General features: G+C 45.8%; 1 long non-coding RNA gene across 8 annotated transcripts in view; it reads left to right on the top strand.

Moving 5' to 3' along the window:
* LOC147371489 (uncharacterized) overlaps nucleotides 1-14850 on the top strand; it is a 110502-nt gene that overhangs the window by 48212 nt on the left and 47440 nt on the right. For 2 of the 8 annotated variants that reach the window (XR_015163581.1, XR_015163585.1), the window contains exon 4: nucleotides 9969-10269. The exons of 2 other annotated variants lie outside the window; for them this stretch is intronic. This is a non-coding gene — a long non-coding RNA (uncharacterized LOC147371489). Of the gene's footprint in view, nucleotides 1-6546; nucleotides 7039-9968; nucleotides 10301-14850 lie in introns of those variants that run through there. 4 more of the 8 variants (XR_015163582.1, XR_015163584.1, XR_015163580.1 and 1 more) reach the window with 4 other exon arrangements.

The raw sequence follows: 14850 nt of genomic DNA, 5'->3' as shown, positions 1-14850 counted from the left end.
AGACGTAATATCCTCAAAGGCTTAAGCATCTTCAGAAAAGAGATGAGATGATGCCGGGTCTAGGAAATGGGAGGATGGAATAAATAAATTCTCTAGACTTGAAGTTCTTGAACCAATTTCCTAGTCTGGGCAATCCTGAGTGAAAGTTGAGTGAGAAACTCCCTAGAGAGGAGAGGTTGCAATATGACAAACGTGATAACAAAAAGCAGACTAAGTGCTGAGGATTTTAAGAATAAAGACTGGCGAGAAAGCCAGCAGTGATTGAGTAGGTTAGTTCTTCTCCCTTGGTTGTATTCCTGTGACCTGTACACGCTGAAGCTGGAAGGCCCCCAAAGAAGGTTATTTTATCCAACCTTCCTTCTTGTCAGAACCAAACTGAGATGAAGGAAACGAATATTTATTGAGCATTTATTAGGTGCTAGGCACTGGTATACTCTTTCCATGTGTTTTCTCATGAAGTTAAATCCTCATAAAACCCTCTACACTGTGCTCAGGATGTAAGGTCTCAGCTAATAACTGGTAGAGCTGGAAGGTAAACTCACTTCTTCTGATTTTGGAACCGGTGCTTTTTTCAGTGACATTGTGTTTCCATTCTGGAAATTCACTTTTCTGTTGGCCAGTATGGTGTCTCCCATCATATTACAGGCACAACCGTGTGCGTAAGGCACTGTGCTAAATGTTTCTGGGGTGATAAAAAGATGCTTGGAATCATCCAGGGAAAGCGCTAGTCACTCAGTCGTGTCTGACTCTTTGCCATCCTATGGAGTGTAGCCGTCAGGCTCCTCTGTCCATGGAATTTTCCAGGCAAAAATACTAGAGTGGGATGCCACTTCCTACTCCAAGGGATCTTCCTGACCCAGGGAAGGAACCCGCGTCTTTTGTATCTCCTACATCGGCAGGCAGAGTCTTTACCGCTAGCACCACCCGGGACACCTCATTTGGGGAAGTATTCCTGTATTTAAGGGTAGTATTGGGAAGCTATACACCGAGGCACTAAGACATGCCCAGTGATACAGACAGCTGAATGCTATTGGAATTCTGAGAATGAAGGGAGAATTGTGCCAGGAAGGCTAGGGAAAGCTTCATGGAAGAGATAGGATTTTAAGGAAAACTTTTAGACTGGACAAGAGCACATTCTACATGGTTGGAATGCACAAAGTCTTGGAAACAAGAAGTAAAAGACGTATTTTAGGGATACTCAATGGAGCTTTCTCTAAGATTCTTAAGGTCAAGAATTATATATATTCATATTTGCTCTCTCAACATGCAAAAGATGTGAGAGGTAAATGTTAAAGCATATTTGTTGAATAAATGAAAGAGTGACCCATTTATCCAGCACTGAGAGTTTATATGAGGACCCTGAAAGAGATATGGACAGAACTGTAGGTTCTAATGGAGAGGATGAAATGACATCCAAAAAACTGCTTAAATGAGATTATTCTTGAGGCAATGGGAAGATAAACTGGAAAAAAGACAGAGGCAAGGATGCTAGTTAGATGCTAGTATAGAAGTTTAGATGAGAGATGCTAAAAGACTAACAATGGTGTGGGAATAGACATGAAAGGGTGGAGCAATCAACACTGTGACAAGCACGATAAGCAGAACCTGGTCACTGATGGGCTTCGACGGGGATAGGGGTGGGGAGTGTAGGTACGATGGAGAAGAGGGTACAGGAAATGGGAGTCAAAGATGAAGCTGGAGGTTCTCAGCTTTGGTGATTGATAGAATACTGGTCCTATTTAAAGAAAAAGAGGAAGTTAGAAGAGCTGGTTTGGAGGATAATATGAATTACATTTTAGATTAAATTGCTGTAGAACCCCCACTAGGTAAATTCATCATATGTGGAAAGTAGAAGACTAGGGAGAACGTGGTCAGGGATGGAAGGATAGACTGAGAACTCACCTACATAGAAATAATAATCGAAGCTGTGAAAATGGGTGGGATAATTGAGGAAAAAAAGTATCCGGAGGGAAAGCTAGAAAGTTGGAGGTTTCTTTGGGAAAGAGAGAGTATGTGATCCGTCCACCTTTAATGTCTTCTGGTGTTGCTACCAGATTTTTCTTGTCTTATTCTTGAGAGGTGAGGTTAAGTAACTCTGGAAACAGAAAAGACCCTATGTTCAGCCCTCTTGAGCCTCTTCTCTACTGAAGTCTGGATCTTGACCAGTAGGGTAACAGACTGGGCTTTCATGGAGATTTTTTAGCTCATCTTGCTGAAATTGATGGGGCCTCTCCTAAAAAGAAGTGTCTGTCTTCTAAATTTTCAACTCCCGAGAGAAGTAAATGCCCGGCAGTTCTGTTCAGGCTAGCTTAAATGCTCATGCTTCGATGCAAACCTGTTTTGCACCCATTTATGAAAGACTAAGAACCTCAGTCTGGGAAGTGGGTGGGTGGGGTGGACAGTGATTTGCTCTTGAGCCCCAGACGCTGACTTTTTCACAACTCCCCACCCTTCTTACTTTTCATCTAGAGATCTCAAAGCTCTAAACAAGCCTTGATCCTCCCTGACCCCCTGAGTCATCTTCTGCTTCCATTTTCCCAGATGGGGGGGCTGTGAGATACCATGTTTGGAGTGGGTGGGCAGGTGAGGGGCAGCCTGGGGATCCAGGCACCCCTTCCCCATCACAGGGTGGGATGAGGGGCAGGCATCAAGGTGGATCTACGTCGTTTGGTTTCAGCTTATTCTTTTGAGGTTGTTTTATGACTGAAGAGACTCAGCTAAAGAGTCCAAGCTGGAGAAACTGAAGAACAAACAAAACCATAAAAGATGCTGATAAAATTCCTCCCAGCTCAGAATAGTCTTTGGAGCCTGTCTTGGGAATCTCAGAGTAATCTGGAAAAGGCTAATTAACTTTCACAGCCCCCAGTGGGGACCAAGACTGGACCGACGCAGGACCAAGTTAGGAGAAGGGAGCATTGAGAGAGAGAGTTCCTTTCTCTCCTCTTCTCTCAAGGGGCCCACGGTTCAAACCTCCAATTCAGATGAATTAAGACTGAGCGGGGAAAGGGGAATGGATAATGGGAAAGACTGATATTTTGTAAGACCCCTTTTCATTAAGGAGTGCTTGAGATTCTGGGGGGGTGGGGTGCAGAATAAGTGATGAGGACCCTGAATTGGAGAACATTAAGAATGGAGGGTAACTGGGTGGGGATGAGAAGCTCCAGGACTGTGGAAACAGTGGCTGTGTATGGGGAGGTGTGAAGAATGGGTGAAGGTGCCTGGACTTGGAGGATGGCAGTATGAGGGTGAGCAGTGGTGAACTGGGGTTTATGAAGCAAATGGATCTATATTGGGGGCCAATTGAAAAGGGGTTCTGGATGGGGCAACTGTGTGAAAAGAGGCAAAGGGCTCAGAGGGGTGCTGAAAATGGATGGTGGGGGTGAAGAGGAACATCTGTGTGAGAGCAGAGGTGTGATGGTCTAGGAGAGAATCTCAGCTGAGGTGAGTGGTTAAAAAGCCAAGGGTCAGTCTTCCCCTGCTGCCCAGACCAGCTATTTTTCTGTTCTTTGTTCCAAATGAATTAGTGTATTGGTCACAAAGAGGAATCTTGTGAGCTGGATATGACTTAGAGGTGGGAGGGAAAGAGTTGATGGGAGAGTGTGTGAGAGGGGGAGCCATAGAGACTGCTGGTTTCCATGGTGATGGCCGAAATCTTCATTTCTATTCTGATTCCTGCAGCAGGTCAGGAGAAGCTGTAAGGGAGAACTGCTTCCTTTTCATCCTCAAAAGAATCAAAATCTGGGATGGGGAGGTGGGTGAGAGTAGGGGTCTTTAATAGCGGTGGAGTCTAGTTCCAAGGTTAACTGAATTACCTACTCTGATTTCTCTAGGTACATTCAGGAAGTCTGTGGATGGAAAGATGCAGTAGAAGCCAGTGTCCCTTCTTACCAGTGGTGTGGTCTGGGGTTTCAGTGAATCTTTTGAGCAGCGCCATCCTTATCTGTAGCTAGACAGATGGACCTCTCCTCTGAAACCAGAGACTAATTTGGGTATCCATGGTCCAGTGATCCTTCCTGAAAATTTCCTTGCAGCAATAGGAACCAGTTTCTCACACACTGTATCTCTCCAGCTCTTCAAGGCATCTCAGCGTAGTCTGTCTGCTGTTGAGCAGAGGACATTGAATCAGGGGAGCAGAAGGTGGTAACAGGGAGTGGGTAGAAGCTGTTGCTTCTGTGGCTCAAGTGTCAAAAGTGTGAGGCCTGGATATGGTAAAAATCCTCTATCCACTTTCCCTGTGAAAGCCAGCGAGCTTGAGTTCCTCTCCAAAAGACACCTAGCATATTGAAGATTCTACCCTGCTTCCTGTCCCAGAGTCCCTTGACTTTTGCCCCAGACCTACCCTCTTTGTAATCAGCTCTTGAGTTGAAGTGGGCACCCAGATGCCCAGCAACATGAGATCATGTCTTAGACATAGTAGCTTCTATGTGCTCCCCGAATTCCTTCCACCTGCCTGACTTGTCTAGTGACTTCTCAGTAAAGTGGTTGCCAAAGCTGGCTTCTCCATCCTTGCTGATTTGCTGTGGGATGTTTGCTGCAAAAATACCTGTCTCCTGCTTGTCTGTCTTACACTCCCTTCTTAGCCGTCCTCTTCTTAGCACCTAACATAGTCCCTGACTTATAGGATCCCCAAGGAGGTACCTCTAAAAGGAGGCACCAACTGTGCTTCTTGCATAGAAATTGCCCCATAACCTTCTTTTTCCCTATGACCCTGCTCCCCATCTTGTACTACTGGTGTCCTGGGGGCCCCTAGTTCCCCTAGTTCTCTTGCTTCTGTGCCCCCTAAGCCTGTTTCTCCTTCTGGGTATATGGTAGCTCCTGGGCTCTCCCCCACTTCCCCGTCTTGTCTCCTTTTTGAGCTTCCTCTCAACCTCCCCTAATCTCCCTCCAATGCCCCTCAGCCCTGCCTACCTTCCTTTTTCCTCTCTCCCTACCCCTTCTTTCGTCAAATACTTACCGAGGGCCTGGTAAGTGCCAGCCAGCTGAGGACCTGGTTCTGGGGGACACACAGGCTCTGAGCAGTTTGAGGAAGCACAGAACACCTGAGCAATTCTGATAGAAGGTGACAAGTGAAGGCCCCTGGCCACCTTTTCCCAAAGTCCTCTTTCAGCTGTGACAAGTTGGATGGACTCTTATCCCTTAGTATTGCTTTCTAATGTTTCAGAATTTCTACAGATGGTTAATTCTTCTTGATACCTAACTTTAGTTACCTAACTCCTGCAGTCCAGATCATTCCCTGGGCTTCAATATTCAATAAACAAATAAGTATTTTTAAATGAGCCTCATAACCATAATAATACCTGCTTTCCCATATCTTGGGGTGTTTGTGAAGACTGGCTGAAAGGATGGGTGTAATAGTTCCCTAAAAACTTTGTGAAGGTTAGATCGTGACTCCCTCTTAACTTCTCAGTAGAAATGCAGAAGAGCCTTTCTCTCCTATAAATAGTATAGCTAAAAAGAGAATATTAAATAATTATGAATTACGTCAACTTTTAGTCTTTTCCCTCTGTACTCAATTTGTAGACAGCAGTTCTTTGAGCTTTGTTGCCAACGAGACCCATGTCCCTTTAAATTTTTTTCTTGACAAAAACCAATACTTTTCCTTGAAGTAAGAGGGACTGAGGACAGACTTCAGAAAGGAGTCCTTAACCACTTAGGCATGAGAACGTAAGTAAAAGGAGAGATCCAACAACCGTCCCCCCACCACCACCTCTATCATGAGGTAGTTCCTTCGCGTTATCACTGGAGACAGGGGGATTTCTCTGATGACCCGGGAGGAGCCCAGGATTACATGGGAGAGCGGTAGTGAGGCTTTTATCCCAGATGATGGATTTCCAAAGAGAAATTAAGAGTCTGACTAGGCTGCCCTGAGTCAGAAAATATCATCAAGCTCTGTTCCTGTTAATGACTTAAGAGCAGCCACTGGATTCACCCCATTACCTACAGAGGGTGGAGGCAGAAAGCTGGGGCAGAAACTGCTCAGGGGCAGAGAACTTGCCTGGATTCCGGGATCTTCCCAGCTCCCTGGAACCCTGGCTGTCTGAGCTCACCCTGATGGGTGGGTTGTGATGGGGTATCGCTCTGGAATCTCTCCACTGGATGGATCAACATAACGGGTTTTAGGGGAGCTGCTTCACTTTTCTAAGGTTTCCTTTCTCCTCTACCTGCCTCCCCTCTGATCCGAGGAAACTTGTTTGGTTTCCCCAGACTCCCTCCTCAACTGCATAATCCTGTCAGGGATTTCTTCTAGTTGTCTGGCTTGAGGCTCATCCGTGATTCTCAGGCAAGCCAACTTCACAGCCCGCGCCTGGTAGAAACATTGACACAGCGTGCTGGCATTCTGTTCTGTGCAGCCCCTTCTCCAGCCCAAGCATGTCCACGCCTCTGACTGTAGACAGACCTGTCTCTTTGCTCCTCTGGCCTCTTAGGGTGGCCACTATTTTCTTCTTGGGAAGGTTTCCAATTTGGATGGTTGGTAGGTTCTTTTCACAGTTTGTTTTCATTCTCTATCGGTTCAGCTCATCCCTTTTCTCCTGAATTCCTTTGCAGAGACAGGAAACAGCTGCCTATTCCCAAGGACTCTGAGCCTGGGCATTTTAAGAGCTGGCCTTTCCTCATCGTTGGCTTGCTCTCTCACCTGCAGGCTGCTGAGCAAGGAGATCTGTGCACTGCCTGCGGAACAGCTCCTAGTGACTCAAGATGAGCAGGTCGAGCTCAAAGACTCAACAGAAACCCATTTGTAATGTGGTTGTTTTTCTTTCAAATCCTTAAGAACATAAGCATCGCGCATTATGGTAGGAGAGTGAAGTGGAGGGGGGTGGGGTTTGGGGTTGAAAGAGTTCCAGGTTTTAGTTTACTTCAAGAGGCCCATTTTCCAGCATCTCCTCAGTCTAGGGTGGGCTTGGATCTTAGTCCTATTTAAATTTTAAATTTTTTAGTCATTTTTACATAGTAGTGCCATCTTTTTATGACCTCAGCCTCCACTATGACTTTTTTTATTGTGATAAAATAGATATAACATAAAATTGTCCATTTAAGCCATTTTTATGTGTGTGGTTTTCAGTGGCATCAAGTGCCTTCCCATCGTTGTGCAACCATCACCACCGTCCAGCTCCAGAACTTTTTCATCTTTTCAAATTGAAACTCAGTGCCATGAAACACTAACTCCGCACCCCCTGCCCCTAGCCCCAGGCATGCCGCCACTATCATTTGACTTAGCTTCTTATAGCACCATTCTGACCACAGAGGCTTTCTTTCTTCTGTTAAATTTCAGGTCCTAGGGCTGGATTTCTAGACCCATCTCCACTGCCCCCATAGACTACCTCCAATGAGCTCGTAGCATTTCTTGGCTCAGCGCCCTGCTCTGAGAGGCAATCCTGGCCCCAGGCTCCTGTTCCAGGGTCCTTCTTTCCCCCGCCTGATCCTGTGCACGTGTTGCCTCCCCCTTGCCCTCGTGCTGCCGGCCCCTACTTTCTTCTTCTGTTCCATGCTTCTGCTTCGACATCCTCCCTGATGTCCTAAGATGCCCCGGCCTTAATCATGTGACCCACCCCTCCCGCACTCTGTAGCGTTCTGCCTGGCGGCTCTTACCCCGTTCTGTCTTCTTTGTGTTTTAGTTTCCTCTCAGACTGGAGGCAACCTCAAGGCAAGAGCCTCCCACAGAACTCTCCCCTGGGTTCACCTACTCCATCCTAGATCCTCCACACTCACAGGGTGGCCTGGGCTCCAGCACTATTGGCCTCACTTCAGAGCTCATTAGAAATGCAGAATCTCAGGCTCGACCCCAGACCTGTGGAGTCAGAATCTGCATTGGGACAGGATCCCCTATGCTCACTGGAAAAGATTCTGATGCTGGGAAAGATCAAAGGCAAGAGGAGAAGGGGGCGACAGAGGATGAGATGGTTGGATGGCATCACCGACCCAATGGACATGAGTTTGAGGAAACTCTGGGAGATAATGAAGGACAGGGAAACCTGGCGTGCTGCAGTCCATGGGGTCACAAAGAATCAGACAGGACTGAGCAACGGAACAACAACCCCATGGGTGACAAAGTGAGAGAAGCTCTGCTGAAGGAGGGATGATACAGAATTTATCTTGTAGATGTGCCTGAGTAAAAGCTACTTAAATAGCACTCCAGACTAGATTCAAACTGTGTGGATATTTTTGAAGAGGGGAAAAAGGATATTTGTGTCCTTTGAATTTATGAAACCCCATCAGAATTGCCTAGAAAGCTGGGAACTGACTCTGAGAGGCTGGGAGGGCAGAGGAGACAGTGTTCTTGAGGGGAAGGCATGGGAACCTCCCAGGCGTCTGTCTCCAAGTTGCGTAGGACAGAGTTCAAGCTCCCTAAAATTCTCTTGGAGGTTGACTGATGGTGTTCACCTCAGAATGGTACCTTGTCCCCAGCAGACATTTGTCCCTAAGGTCCTAGGGAGAGGCAGAGCTCACAGATCTCAAAATAACCTCCTGGTTTCTGTCTCTGCCACCGACGCTGATTCATATTTTGTAGGAGGGTTGACTGTGGCTGGGAATGGCTGAGGAGTTGGTGTAATTCCCTCCTTCCTCCTCACCCCGCAGAGAGGGAGTACGGAGAAGCACAGAGTGGAGACAGGGTGTAGGAGTCAGACCTGTTCTTCACATAGCAATCTCCTCGTCTCACTCTCCACTCAACTCCAAGAAGTTGAGTCCACGGCTGGGAAAACTAGGAACCGGTCTCTCAGTCTGCTTGGCTTATAGCCAGCCTCCCTCTTTTTTGTTCCCTCTCCCATGGGGAATCAGGGAGAGTAGGCAACATGCTCCCTGCTCTCCCAGGTTCGGGTGTAGAACTGTGATGTCCAGAGCACACTTGGGGTAGGAGCGTGAAAGTCTTTAGACCAGTGCTGGGTGCTTCTTGGTCATCTCCAGAAGAGGATGCCAGGAACTACTACTGGCCTTGCCTCTTTTTAGATCTTGAATGGGATTATAGAGCAACTAGAGAGCAAAGTGCATGCAAGCTCAGTCGCTCCATCGTGTCCAACTCTTTGTGACCCCCACCCCCCCGAACTGTAGCTCACCAGGCGCCTCTGTCCCTGGGATTCTCCAAGCAAGAAGAATACTGGAGTGGGTTGCCATTTCCTCCCCCAGGGCATCTCACCAACCCAGGGATAGAATCCACGTTTCCTGCATGGGCAGACAGATTCTTTACCACTGAGCTACCTGGGAATCCCAGAGAGCAAAATAGTTTGGGGTAAACTGGGGAAGAAGAGGTGACCTGCTGAGTGGGAAAATAATATAAATGAGAGGTTTCCCCCAGAGTCATGGGAGGAGGTTACTCTGCATCTTTCCCATGTTTTTCTGGGCTCTTGAGTCTCTAAATTTTGCTCTATTGGTGGAGAAATGTGTTTCTTGTTTTCTTCCTAGTGGTAATTTTGAGAGCAGAGACCTCCAGACCACAGCCTGAGCAAAAGGCCTCATGTGTGTCTCTTGTCATCTCCAAGCATTTATCCCACACAATGGAATATCACTTGGCCATGTAAAAGAAACAAATAATGCCATTTGTAGTAACATGGATGGACCTAGAGATTGTCATACTGATGAAAGAAATCAGATAGAGAAAGACAAACATCATATGATAATTGTATATATATGGAATCTAAAAAATGCTACAAATGAACTTATTTACAAGACAGAAATAGAGTCACAGATGTAGAAAACAAACATGGTTACCAGGGGGGAAAGTGTGGTATTGGGAGGGATAAATTGGGAGACTGGATTGACATATACACATTACTATATTATATGTAAAATAAATAACTGATAAGGACCCACTCTATAGCACAGGGAACTCTTCTTGATACTTTGTAATGACCTATATGGGAAAAGAGTCTTAAAAAGAGTGGATAAATGTATATGCATAACTTATGCACTTTGCTGAACAGCAGTAACTAGCACAGTATTATAAATCAACTATAATAAATTTTTTTTAAAAAAAGCATGTCTTTGGCTTCCCTGGTGGCTCAACAGTAAGAGTCCTGTCAACACAGAAGATTCAGGTTCAGTCCTTGGTCCAGGAAGACCCCACATGCTGTGGAGCAGCTGAGCCCCTGTACCACACTACTGAGCCTGTGCTCTAGAGGCCGGGAGTTGCACTACTGAAGCCTGAGTGCCTAGAGCCCGTGCTTTGAAACAAGAGAAACCACTGCAATGAGAAGCCTGCACACAGCAACTAGAGAGTAGCCCCTGATCCCTCCAACGAGAGAAAAGCCAGCAAAGCAAGGAAGACCCAGCACAGCCAAAAATAAGTAAATAAATTAAAAAAAAAAAATTAAAAGCATTTCTCTTTTGGAGCAGTGCCCTTTGATTTCACCACGTGTAATAATCTAATCCTTGGGTGTTATGCATGCCTGGATGTGGTAGGGTGAGGCGCTGGGGCCTGATAGTCAGGATCATGAGGCGGGGTGCACCACAGATCTTTCAGAATATCGATAGTGCCTATAGATAGTAGATTTCCAGTATCTCATCATTCAGAATAAATAATAACACTCCTTGTTTCTTCTCTGTGGGGTGGCACGGGGCTGGTCATTTCATCTATTACCAGTGTGTGTGCTAAGTCACTTCAGTTGTGTCTGACTCTTTGCGATGCTCTGGACCGTAGCCATTTCATGGGATTCTCCAGGCAAGAATACTGGAGTGGGTTGCCGCACCCTCCTCCAGAGAATCTTCCCAAACAAGGGATCAAACCTGGTCTCCTATATCTACCTGCATTGGCAGGCAGGTTCTTTACCACTAGCACCGCCTCGGAAGCCCAGTGCATCTCCCTCTTATATTTCACACCAGCTCTGGGAGCTCAGAACCACCGCTCTGCTCCAACTTTGGGTTCAGTATGTCCGTATCCTAAACACGCCCATTTTCACCATCAAACTGAAGTTTCCCTGCCCTCAGGGAACGGCACCTCCTTTCTCTGGATCTCATTTCATACCAGTGTCAGTATACAGATTGGCTGATGAAGAGGAAATTTAAGGAGGTCCACCCCGCCTTTCCACTTCAAAAACTATCTAAGATTTTGGTTTATGAGAGAAGTAACTCCTCAACTTCTAGGTCAGGTTATGTTGGTTCAGTTGAGGAAAACTTCTGATGCGGCTATAGCTTTGAGTCTGTATTCTGTCTCAGGCTTCTTTCTGGAGACGATTCAATGTTTTGGGGCACAGGAAGTAGGGGATATTGGTGGTGACTGGGATGTGGAGAAACATGAAATTTTAGCCAGGAGAAGCTATCTCAGAAATCTGTAATGAGCATGTGTGTTATTTCTTTTCCAACAGGCTGCATAATTTTTATGACCAATTATTCCATTTGTAATGACGCGGAGATAACAGAGATCCCATCTCATGCTCTGTGGCAAACGCCAGGCACTCGTGGGAGCTAGAAGATGCCATTGCTTATCCGAGAATTGGATGGCAAAGTCTGGCGACCGAGATTCAGTTCTAGCAGGGGAGAACAGGAGCGCTAAGGAAAACTTTGTAAACGTGAACGGGGAACATGGAGAGGACTGTAGTTGTACAACAAAAGAGATTTATTGGGTATAGATTAAAAAAAGAAAAAGAAAAAAAAGCTTGTCTTCCAGCCTGAGAATTTTGTGATCCAACACAGTTTCTGATGATGTTATATTTACACATAACAAATGAACAGATGTCTGGCTGTGGAGACAGTGCCATCCCAAGGCAGAAGGCGCCAGTTTTTTTTTTCCCCCACAAAGAATTTCAGGGCTCAATTAGAGAGGAGGTTTAGGAAAGACTAGGCCCAGCCTAAGGGGAGGATGCTCTTCTTGGGGCTAGTGGTTCTCTATTGAGTCTGGACAGAGCTGAGGATCTCCTTGACAGATCTGGTAATTGGTCCATTGGGCCTGAAGGCAGGCAGGTTAAGGACTTCAGGTTGCTCCCACTGATTGGTCTGGAACATTTATCTGCTCCTATCTCTATGGTTTTCTCCGGGGCATCTACTTACCCTCTTATCATTTTCTGTTTGTTTTTTCTTGCCCATTAATTATTAAGGTTGGATATCTGAAGTCAGCAGTTCTGGGTTTGAATCCTAGCTCTGCTGCTTAGCAGTCTTTGCTCTTGTCTTCCCATCTGTTAAATGGGGATAATAAGACCTAATTTTCAGACTCGTAAGGATTAAATAAAAGAATGTTAAGCAAGTGTTTCACAAAAAGGTAGTGAACAGTTTTCTTAGAATTCCCTGTCTATGATTTTGGTAGAGAAAATCAGGGAGAGTGATGTTCAAGTAGACAGACACAAGAGGTTGACGTAAGAAGAAAGGAGGGTTAACAAAAGCCAAAGACACCATGGAGACAAAGACACAAAAATAGTTGTAAGTTAGAGGACCAGATAGTAAAAACCAGGCAGAAGCAGAGATAAAGTGAAAGATACAAAGATGGGCGAAGGAGAGGGCAACAGTGGAAGGTAAGTGAAAGAAGAGAGAGAAAGTCAGATGGGAAGGACAGGACGCAGTGCGAAGGCTGTCAGGGGAGAGAGACGGAGAGTTTACTTGTGGAAGTTGGTGTGAAATCCCTGGGGCCAGAAATTTCCTGCTTTTTTTCTGCTTCTGGCTACTGTGGGACTTGAATTCCATGTCCTGGTCCCACCTCTCATTCCTCCTTGCAGTCTGGTCATCCCGGTATCAACCCAATCATCCCAGATCTGCTTCTACGCTGAAGCTGGAGCAGCCCTGCCCACTTTTCCTCTCTCTACTTACCTCATCCAGCACAATCTTAGTTACCCGAGTCCATAGGGATTTTTCATTTCAAACAAAACTGTTTGCTGTGCAAAAGCATCATGGTGTCAGCCAGTCCGTGCAATAACCAGGTGTAGTTTTACAGTCTCTCCCCCCGACTGTAACAGCACTTTCATATATCTCTGGCTGCGACAGGCAATTTTCTTGCAAAGATTGTTTTTTCTGGAGCCTGTGATTTCTGCTCTCGCCTCCAACCTCTGGGATATTAAAACGGGGTCAGTGGCTCTTGGCAGGCTGACCAATTTGTGGGCATTCCCCAGCTCCTGTTTCACCCTCCCTCTGTGCTCTGTTTCCAGTCTTGGCATCTGTCTGCTCTGCACCCATCCAGTTAGAGGCGCTAGGGGAGGTGGCTCCTGTGGTCTTCCACACTGAGGAGTTTTGTCCGGTGTCTCACCTGAAGAGTTGAGGTTGAGCGGGATGGGGGTGAGGATCCAGGAGAGGGTTCACCTTCTAAGCCTGACTCCTGTTCTCCATGCTCCCCACCCCACCCTCATGTTGTTCAGATATGGAGCTGTCTGTTCTTTTCCACAAAAGTATTGTAGCTTATCTTCTAAGACGGAAAACTTTAAAAAAATGGGCGAATAGAATTAAGGCTTAACATTAGGGAATTTTTATCTGCTAGAAACTAGGGGTGGGAAAATAGTGGAATCTCTTTTTCTGTAAAATTTGGAGACTAGTGGGAATTCCCACTAAGGGCTGGGCTAGGAAGACCTGGCATATACAGAAGGGATATGGAAACTTTTTTATCCTGGCTTCCCTGAAGACAGACACTGTGATTCTGCCCTTGCTGCCAAAGCAGTCTGTTTCATTGTTTGCTGGTATGGTACTTGCAAGCCAGCAAAATTCCTTCCCTATCTGCTGTTTTCTTGGAAGAAGGAACCCTGTATATATGTCTTTGAGATGGCTCATTTTAGGATGTCTCTGTTCCCTTTTTGGCCCATGACAAAATCCTCCCTGAAGTCTAACTCCTGTTTCTCCTGCTTTGTTCACAGATCGAATCCTCTTGAAAAACAACATGACACAACACACCCCCCCTCCTCACTCATACCGTCCTTTGTTTTTATTAAATAAAAGTAAGTGGAGCTATAAGATGTGACTGGCTGGGATCCCGGCTTCATAAAACAAAACTAACATCCTCTTTATCAAGGAGCTGAGGCATCCAGAGAAGATTTCTTAGGCCATTTTGCTGTCACGTAAATGGGAATCAATATTCAATAAGCCTTTGATGCACTACGCTAGTGGTTCACTTAATACTGGCTTCCAGTACAGTAAGTGGCGTTGATATAGGGAGGGCTGGTTTGTAAAATAACACTGCAGCCCTCACCTTCTGGATATTGAATCTGCTTCCCTGAGGAGAGAAGAGTCAAGACTGAGTGAGCAAGAGTGTCCTTTTACCAGTCTCGTGGCCTCAGGACAGACTGTCTTATAATCTAGCTTGAAAAAGAGGACAGATTCTATGCTTTTAAAGCTAACCAGTCTAAGAGATGCTAGAGTGTAATAGATCCACATTTCTATTAGGAAGTCTTCCACGGTGCCTGGCCTGATTGCCTTTCCTCCTTTCAATAAATTAGTCAAATTGAAAACCAATTGAAGGATAGAATTGATTCCACCACTAAAAATATGAGAGTAGACCTTCCAGTGCCCTCAGAGCCTGCAGTGATTAGTAATAATATCTCGTTTCCCTCAGCCCCAGTGTTTGCTGTTGGGAAGGATTGCTGGCCAGCTGGCCCCCTGGTGGATGCATGGTAGTTCTGGATTTCTCTGTATACAATGACTATGAGGATTCGCTTGGCAATAGTTTTTAACTTGAACAATTATTTCGTTTTCATTTTAGGACATCTTTGTGACCCTGGGCTTGCTCCCCCTCCACCCCCAGCTCTAAGCAAGCGTGTGCTAGGGAAAAGCAATCTAATGTCAGCTTAAATAACACAGATAAACACGTGTTGTGCAAAAACACTGAATTTCAGAGCCACATGGATTTTGAAAAATTTATTAAATATTTTTGGATCGTCTAGGTAATTGTTCTCCATTCCCAGTGTTCACAAGGTGTAGGACTTCACAATTTGGGGTGAACGTGGAAACTTA

Source organism: Bos grunniens, chromosome 5 (assembly GCF_055505025.1).
Source record: "Bos grunniens cultivar Pamir isolate PY7600 chromosome 5, Bosgru_T2T1.0, whole genome shotgun sequence".
Lineage (NCBI taxonomy): Eukaryota > Metazoa > Chordata > Mammalia > Artiodactyla > Bovidae > Bos > Bos grunniens.
The sequence above is the reverse complement of the archived record's forward strand: the minus strand, read 5'-3'. Positions and strand labels throughout refer to the sequence as shown.